The 8,522-nt window shown below is 39.4% G+C and overlaps 1 long non-coding RNA gene across 3 annotated transcripts in view; it reads right to left on the reverse strand.

The window, feature by feature from the left end:
• The window catches only part of LOC137352411 (uncharacterized), a 246,834-nt gene extending 239,322 nt beyond the window's left edge, over positions 1-7,512 (reverse strand). For all 3 annotated transcript variants that reach the window (XR_010969707.1, XR_010969705.1, XR_010969706.1), the window contains exon 1: positions 7,350-7,512. This is a non-coding gene — a long non-coding RNA (uncharacterized lncRNA). The remainder of the gene's footprint in view (positions 1-7,349) is intronic.
• Between the last annotated feature and the right edge of the window lie 1,010 nt (positions 7,513-8,522).

An 8,522-nucleotide genomic window follows, 5' to 3' on the forward strand; every position in this document is an offset into this window, starting at 1 on the left:
CTTTTTTCCTGCCAACTACTAAGTCTCTTCGACTCGCCACACTTTAGCCCCATCTTTATGGAGAAGTGGAACTAGAGAAAGACAGTGCACTCCTCCAGCCTCAGTCATAACATATAATTGGGATAACCCAAAGCCGATGAATTGCAATTGTATGCGGGGTAACAATTATTGAAAAAGGGGAAAGAAAAATGCCAGGGTTCTTGCACATTAGAGTAAAGCTTACACTACCCGAATGGCTGCTTTTGATACAAGTGCATTTGTGCAGCAGTCTGGAATAAGTTATGAGTCTTTAAAGGCATTGTCCACTGATGAGTTGTCAAGTGCGGTGGAGTACTTGAAGTTAGACATTAGACCAAAAGCTAGGTGGCCTGAAATTGAAGACAAGGTAACAATAGCACAGATTCAGTTGGACAGGAAGAAGTTAGAGCTAGAATTTCAGGTGAGGGTAAAGGAAAACGAAAGGCTATTTCAAAGGGAGCAAGCAGAGTGGCAGGAGAGAGAAAGTGCAGGAGAAAGAGAGAGAAAGAGAATACCAAATTAGAAGGCTAGAACTAGAAAAAAAAAAGGATGCCCTGACCCCGATGAAAATTCAGGTGGGGGGTGGGGGGCGGTGAGTAGACTTTGAGGATTAGATTGTGACAATATAAGTAGCTGCCTTCCTGCAGCATTAGGAGCCCAGCAAACATCAGTATGTCTGGATGGCAAGCTAACATCATGTTATTAGTGCCTTTGTTTCCATCACAACCTTAAGCACCAGAGATGGCAGCAACATCCCAGAATGAGTCCCACTTGAACAATGTGCATATTTTACATTCTTCCTTCAAAATTTTCTCCCCATCCATCCTCTCTTGAAGGCATTGATCCCCTCCCAGTTATGGTACCAGATGGTCCTGTTAACCAACTGGGCATTATCCATATATGAGCACAGACAGTGATAGGCTATTCAACTGGAGAAACATCACAGCTGAGCCTGGTCCAATCCGTATTGGCACACATTCACTTCCACCTAAGGTCACTGAATAGTGATATGCAACAAATACATTGGTTGATTTCCTCTTCTGTAACCCAGAGGTTCTGGTAACAAATGTTGTACCTCTATTGTCAGCATGGCTGAGAGCAGCTAACTTGGCACATGCATTTTCTTATTCTCAACGAAAGCTTTCAATTTTTATCCTTTTGTCTTAAACAAATTCTGGCTTTCAAACTTTCCACCTCACATTTGGAGAACTATCAAACCAATTCTGAATTTGTGATGTTATTTCAGTCTCCTTTAGGTTTACTTGTATAGATTGTCGTCAAACTTGAGATTGTCCCAAAATATTTCAGTTTCCATCTCCAAAAATAGTTTTTAGTTCCAGTACCAACTGCCTCTGTCCCCCACAACCCCCCCCACCCCACCCCCACCCCCCCCCCCCCCCCACACCGCCTCCCACCCTCTGCTGTATAGGAGAGCTGCCTGTTGTGTTACATGCAGCAAGGTCATCATAAATGTGAAATGGCAGGGATTCCAAATGATTCAGGTTTTATGTACATATACAAATAACCTTTAAATAAAGCAAGTGAGTCAAAGCAACCATAACAAATAGCGTAAACTTCCCAGTAATGCTGATGGAAATACAGCTTCTGGTAGTTCAGTCCTCTGTGCATGCCTTTTCCAATCCTTGGGATATATTTCACTCTGTCTCTGTAAAATCCCTGTGATATCAGTCTGCAGTTTTCCATGATTTATAACTCTCTTCATTTTATTTTTCTATCTATATGTCCATTCTCTCAGCCTTGGAATAGAATTAACATGGTTTTCAGCTGCATTCATGAGTAAGGTGAGTACATTTTTGTTACTATCAACAGATAAGGTATTCCATGTATGCCAACATCTTACAGTTGCATTAGATATTATTTCATTTATATGGAAAAATAAATTAAATGTCCAACTCTTTAATTAAAAGTTTTGCATCCGGGGCAATTCTGACATCTACACAGAACATGAGGCTTACAGATTGGCTCAAATTCACTAGCAACTAATCAAAAACCCTCACCAGCATAAGTATTTAGCAAAAAAAATTACATTCACAAAAAAACCCTATAAAATACAATTAAGCATCATGTTGGTTCTTTATTATTTATCTAAAGGTGTCAATCCATAATCCCATGCTGACAATGGGGAGCCATGCTCATGAGAAGAATAGGTTAGAAAATCATAGGTATAATGTTGCACGTCTTTTTCTCTGACCCAGGGTCCCCATGAGCTTGGCTTCCCTGCTTGAATTGTGGGATCATGACATTGTCCCTCATGCACCAGTAAAAGTTAAATTTAGGACATAATAAACACATTAAAAGATCAACAATTCTGGAAACAAAATCACAAAATTTATCTTTCAATCGCTCCAGCAACTCTTCACCACACAAACCTTGCTCTCTCTCTGTGCCTCAGGCTCATACATAGCTTAATTCCCAGAGATTACAGAGCCCTCGACGCCAGGATCCGTGGCAGGGGGGGCATGAAAATTCCCCGGATGAGGCCCGCCACGGACCTTGACCCTGGCAGGGTCACTGGATTAGTAACCTAGGGCCCCAGGTATTGCTCTGGGGACATGGGTTCGAATCCCACCACAGCAGAAGGTGGAATTTGAATTCAATTAATAAATCTGGAATTTAACGCTAGTTTAATGATGGCCATGAAACCATTGTCGATTGTTGTAAAAACCCATATGCTTCGCTAATGTCCTGTAGGGAAGGAAATCTGCTGTCCTTACCTGGTCTGGCCTACATGTGACTCCAGATCCACAGCAATGTGGTTGACTCTTACATGCCCTTGAAATGGCCTAACAAGTCACTCAGTTCAAGGGCAATTAGGGATGGGCAATAAATGCTGGCCTCGCCTGTAATGCCCACATCCCATGAAAGAATTTTTAAAAAGCATTCACTCTTCTTTTGAAGGCTGCTGTGTCTCCTACAGCTTTATCTTTAAGGAAGCGACTTTATATTTGTAATCTCAAAGTAAGAATCTAAGAGTTTCCAAACTTTGGTAAATTTAACAAATACAAACACTTGTTTGAATTTGGGAATATTTCATTTTCCTTAAATAATTTCTGAACTTCAAAATGGCCAAACACTACTTCAAGAGGATTCTATCTTAATTGTTTAAGATGCTTGTAAATATGTGTAACAACAGTTAGCATCACATTGTATACCTGGGTCTTCACTTTATGATCAGTGCTTCCCTTATTTTTAAAAAATAATAAGTGATCTTAAATATGTCTGAAAATATTCATTTTAATAAAAGGCAGTGATTTGGCGCAAAAGTATTTCACAATAATACAAGCCTTCCCCAGATTTATTGTTGTACAGTTTTACAGTAAATGAATTATACTTTATATTTTCAATAGTGAACTCTCCTCCTAATACAGAAAAGTTAACAATTCTTTATTTCACCTGCTTTAAAAATGAAGTGCACTGTGAAATACTGTGAAAAGTATATTAGTGTAAAAAATAAGCAGTAGCCAACCTCTTTAATTTTTGGTGGCAAGGAGTGCAGTTCTTGTTAGAGGTAGAGCTAAGATTTATTTGTCCTTATTTTGCCTAATGGGGACCTAACTTTCAGGTCTTGCCCTTGCGGTAGGTGGTAAGGCATAATATGAAGGAGTCTTTTGTCACAGCTATTCAGCGTTGCTAATTTACTGTATCTAATAAAGAACAAAGGAATAAAGCTTTCACTTGCAGACGTTATAGGTTATAATAACCCCCCTACCCCATAACCTTCTGCCATCTGAATTAATCAGAATTTATTTTTAAAAATTCGTATTTTTACTGTTCTCTCTTAATTAAAGGGCCTAAGATGTAAATAGGAAGAGTGACGATGAACATGGTAGAGAGCTGTAAACAAGGCTCATTAAAAAGATGAATGACCATGCAGATTGTTAAAATTGCTTACTGTGCAAGTGTATATTTTATAATTTCCTGACTACTAAAAGGGCTAATGCCACACAGTCATCTCACATTTATAATAGATGGTAATTTTAAACAGTGAAAAAGGAAAAACAGATCATGCTATTAATCAACAAGCTTAAAGGTCAGTGTTTCTATCAGCTGCAGCCGCTGGATATAAAATGCTCATAAACGAGAGGAAAGAGGGAAAAAAAATGAAAATTCTGTTTTGGTGTAAACATGAAAGCTGTGTGCTCACTCGTTCCTTGGAAGTGACAGAAAAAGTAAACACGAGTCATTTAATAAGCAAACTTTATTTTATTATTACTACCTTCATTAATTAACATTATGAACTTTTTAATTGCAAAGGGGGGGGTGGAGAAAAATAATGAGCTTTTCCATTCAAGAAGCTGCATGCTGATTTTATTAGCGACCTGAAGGGTTAGTTAGCCCTGAACATGCACAGAGATAAACTAGGACTACACCATTACAAAATGCTGAGCCTTCAGAGAGTAAAGCTCGCCTGATGCCTATAGGATTTCAACAGCTTGCATTCAATGCAGGTCACAACATAAACACTACCATTACTGAAGAAAAGAGGGAACATTGTTCAAGTTAACTATAACATTTTTTATTACTATTCATGCACATTTCTCTGTTTTAGTTTGTCTAAAACAAATATTTTCTCTAATCTAATAAAAACACAATTATTAAAATTATTACATTCTTTAAATTTTTTGAGCTGATCAATTTACAAATTTTACAATCGGAAATGTTTTTATTTTAAAATGCAGTGTTGCCACAGGTTACATGGAATTACATAGAATTTTACAGCACAGAAACAGGGTCATTCAACCCAGAGTCTTTGCTGCTGTTCATGCCCCATACAAGGTAAGGCAGCATATTTTCAATATAAACTGCCTCGACACCCAATGTTATTAACCTCTTGCTAAATGCGAAGACTAGCCTTGTACAATACTCAGGCTCAAACCAATATATAGTGAGAGTGGGTGTCTTTGGTGACATCTCATTTCAATATTTCAGGAAATTTGTTAAGACGAGTTGCAGCTTGCACCTTAAAGGGACTGCTGGTAGCCAACAAAGAAAGTTTCCTTTTTATTATCTCAGTGGAACCAAATAAGGAGACTGCTTCCCCTGCCTCCACATTAATACTGCATTCTCCCCGCAGCGCCCCCCCCCCCCCCCTTCCCCCTGCATGCTATTCCAGCTCCTTCCACAATACCTTCCTTTACCTACAGGCTGGCCAGCTGCATCAGGACACATAATTGGTGCCCACTGCTGACATTCCAATAAGGCCCAAGCACAAATTTAGCAAGGTCCTCAGGCCTCTCTCTTCTGGGCATGCGAATCTAGCCTGCCAACCATTTTGTGCCCCTTATCAGCTGCAATTGACTTAGGCCCCATTGTATCTCTGTGAGATGTAGAGGGTAACTACTTAAAGAGGATGGTATGCACGTGCACTTATGTGTGACAATACTTGCTGTAGCTTAGTAACTAAAAGAGTACGTTACATTTTTCTAGCTCAGTCTATGCCTTTAGTAAATGTTCAGTTATGTCAGCATTTTTTAATTCAGAAGTTAATTCTGCGAGTACAACAATGAAGCAGTACATTCACCAGTGAATAAGGGTGCATTGACACTACAAACAGTTTTTATTACACATCAGGACAAGGTTATTGGACCCAATCTGGCGTCCACCACTACCCCTGACTCAAACTGAAGCTGGATGGGCCAAATGACCTCCTTCTGTGCCGTAAAGACTCTATATGACTCTAGGAAGCAGTGTGAGACTCCCTGTTCCAAATCCACAATTCTTGTGGAATAGGAATGGAACTCCTGCTCCTCTTTTTTGCACACGAAGGTGTGTTTGAAAAAAAATGTCAGCCATCAGAGTCACTGAATAATCTGTGAAGTAGGCCCAATGCCTGCTTCACTTGTGAGGGAACTAATTTGCGAAAGTAGTACATTAACAGACATTAGCCTCCTAATTTACATATTCAAGGAGCCACATACATGCTTTAGGTGTAAAAATAGGCTCCACATATTTGGCAATGGAACCAACCAACCTCTGTGCAGATTGGACGCAGGCCAGCCCACTGCTAAATTGGTGCGTTTTGTGTCCACTTTATGCCTGCAAAACAGGTACAACACATACCAGTTTCTACCCCGCTGCTTTTTGGATGAGACATTAAACTGAGACCTTATCCAATCTCTCAGATAGATGTAAAAGATCCCATGGTGCTATTCGAAGAAGAGTAGGGGAATTCTCCCTCGTGTCCCGGCCAACATTTAGCTTTCAACCAGCATCACTAAAACAGATGATCTAGGCATTTACCTCATTGATATTTGTGGGACTTTTCTTTGTTGTGACTACACTGCAAATAGTTATTCTTTGGCTATGAAATTCTTCGGGACATCCCAAAGACGTGAATGCAATTAGATAAACACAGGTTTTTTTCTTAGACAGATTTCCTTGCAGGTTGTAGAAAACAGGTTAAGTGTCACTACAATTGTTTAGTATAGACCCCGGGATTCTCCTTGCAAATTTAAAATAATACTACAGCTGTATTTTAGTGATATCTTACTTATGTTACCTCTCTATGTATGCCATACCTTTTACCTGCCCAGGCCAATATTTTTAAATGACAAAAAAACTATTCTTATTATTTTAGTTTGGGCAGGCACACATAAACTACTCTTAATTCACAGAGGATACTCCTCTGGTGATACAAGGATTATTAAATACAGCAAAATGCAAATATGTCCAATCAAATAATATATGCACCACATAGTTATAGCAATTGAAAGGTTTTTTAAAAAAAATACAATATCTGAAATGTAAAATATGAAGATAAATTTTAAAAGAATGAATCATTAGTTTCTAAATGATCACTTTATGCACTGACTAATTGTTAAAAACCCTCCCAAAACGGATGAAAGTTGGACATTTAATTGGAAAGTTACATTTTCACCCAGTATTTTGTGAATTTGTCTGACTGATTATTTATGTGGGTCCAAATAAACTGTTTATCATTTCTGAAAGATATACAGTCTACCTTCCCAAGGACACTCGACCGTTTTGTTTCTAACTTAACAGCCTGACAAGTTGACTCTATCATTTCCTATTTTTCCAGCCAGCTCTTGCCTGTGCCCAAGGCAGCCTCTCTGAACTGGAATTATTCTGTCGGGAGCTATTTTACAAGGAAGTTACTTCATTTCCATCTTTTGTGTTGTGCTGAATGCAGACAGAGCTCTTCCAGCAATATTCAGCCGTTTAAACTCCCATCTTCAGCCTTACATAAATATACACCCCTTCTCAGACCATAATTCATGTCAAGCCTAGAAAAATAGTTACTTCCTTATTGGTTCTATTCCTCTGCAATGCCAACAGCTGCACACCCTCACCTCTATGGTTCCTTATCTTTGAGTTTCCATTCGTCTCTGTGCTCCACCAACATTTCCAATAAAACTTCTTATTAAATTCTTATTTATGCATGTTGAAAAGGGTTCACCAGTTTGATCTTGTGCAGATGCATCCGATGAAGAGGGAAAACCAGAGAGGATTGGCTTCAAGGAGCAGAATGCAATTAGCTACGATTCTTATGCACTGAGTTCATACCGGAAACACAAGCTGATAATTATTCCGGGAAAAAAATGTTAAGTAACTAAAGGTCAAATCCTTGTTTATAGGAACAAAAACTTCAGGCATGTTTAGTTTTATAAGAAAGACTGCACATGAGAACAACCACTAGAGGTGAAGAATAAAATAAAACACATCTAAAGACTTCACTCAAGTGCAAAAATGATTAATGTTTGGTGAAGGCAATGCACATTTCTTGGCAATTGTTTGACCCAAGTTAAGGGCCATCTGGTGTCCAGCCCAGACCAATGATGCTTCCATTGTCTTCTGAGGCAATGTCTTGGAAATCAAATGGTCGCTTATTGTCAAGTAGCTGACTCCCCTCCATCTTTTCCAACATTTCAAAATTCTGTATCACTTGATAAAATTCAAGATGGAAGACACTCCAGTGACCTTTCAATTTTCTAGTGACAACAGTAAATCATGACGTATCCATATACAGCTCCTTAACAGCAAAAGCCTATTTCTGGGGAAGCTCTGTGACTTGCTACATTAGAGAGTAGAATTTCACCTGTGAGATCTGTGTCCATATCCCACCCAGACCAATGGCATGCATTTCTCCTCTGTCTCGTCCCTGTATTTGTGGCGATCTGGGCCCTGTTGGTCAGTGCCTTCAACATTAACAACAACACCATCAAGAGCTAATGGCTAAGGAAGTAAGAGTGACAAAATCTGGAGTGGAGTCCCATTCGGCGGTTGGTGTTTCCCTCAAGTTAGCACCTTCCGGCGACTCCTGCAATCGAATAGGCCTCAGTTGTATAGGCTTTCGTCTTTCCTCTGGACACCAGCCTACAAGGTCGAGAGGGGGATGCAGTTGCTAGGCAAGTCTGCACCTCCTAAAACCATGCCTAGGCTTTGTAGCAAACAAAGAAAGGTAACCTTTCAGCTTGGAAGCTGAAATGTGAAGACTATGTGCCCTGGAATGAACAGTGACATAC

This window comes from Heterodontus francisci, chromosome 38 (genome assembly GCF_036365525.1).
Source record: "Heterodontus francisci isolate sHetFra1 chromosome 38, sHetFra1.hap1, whole genome shotgun sequence".
NCBI lineage: Eukaryota > Metazoa > Chordata > Chondrichthyes > Heterodontiformes > Heterodontidae > Heterodontus > Heterodontus francisci.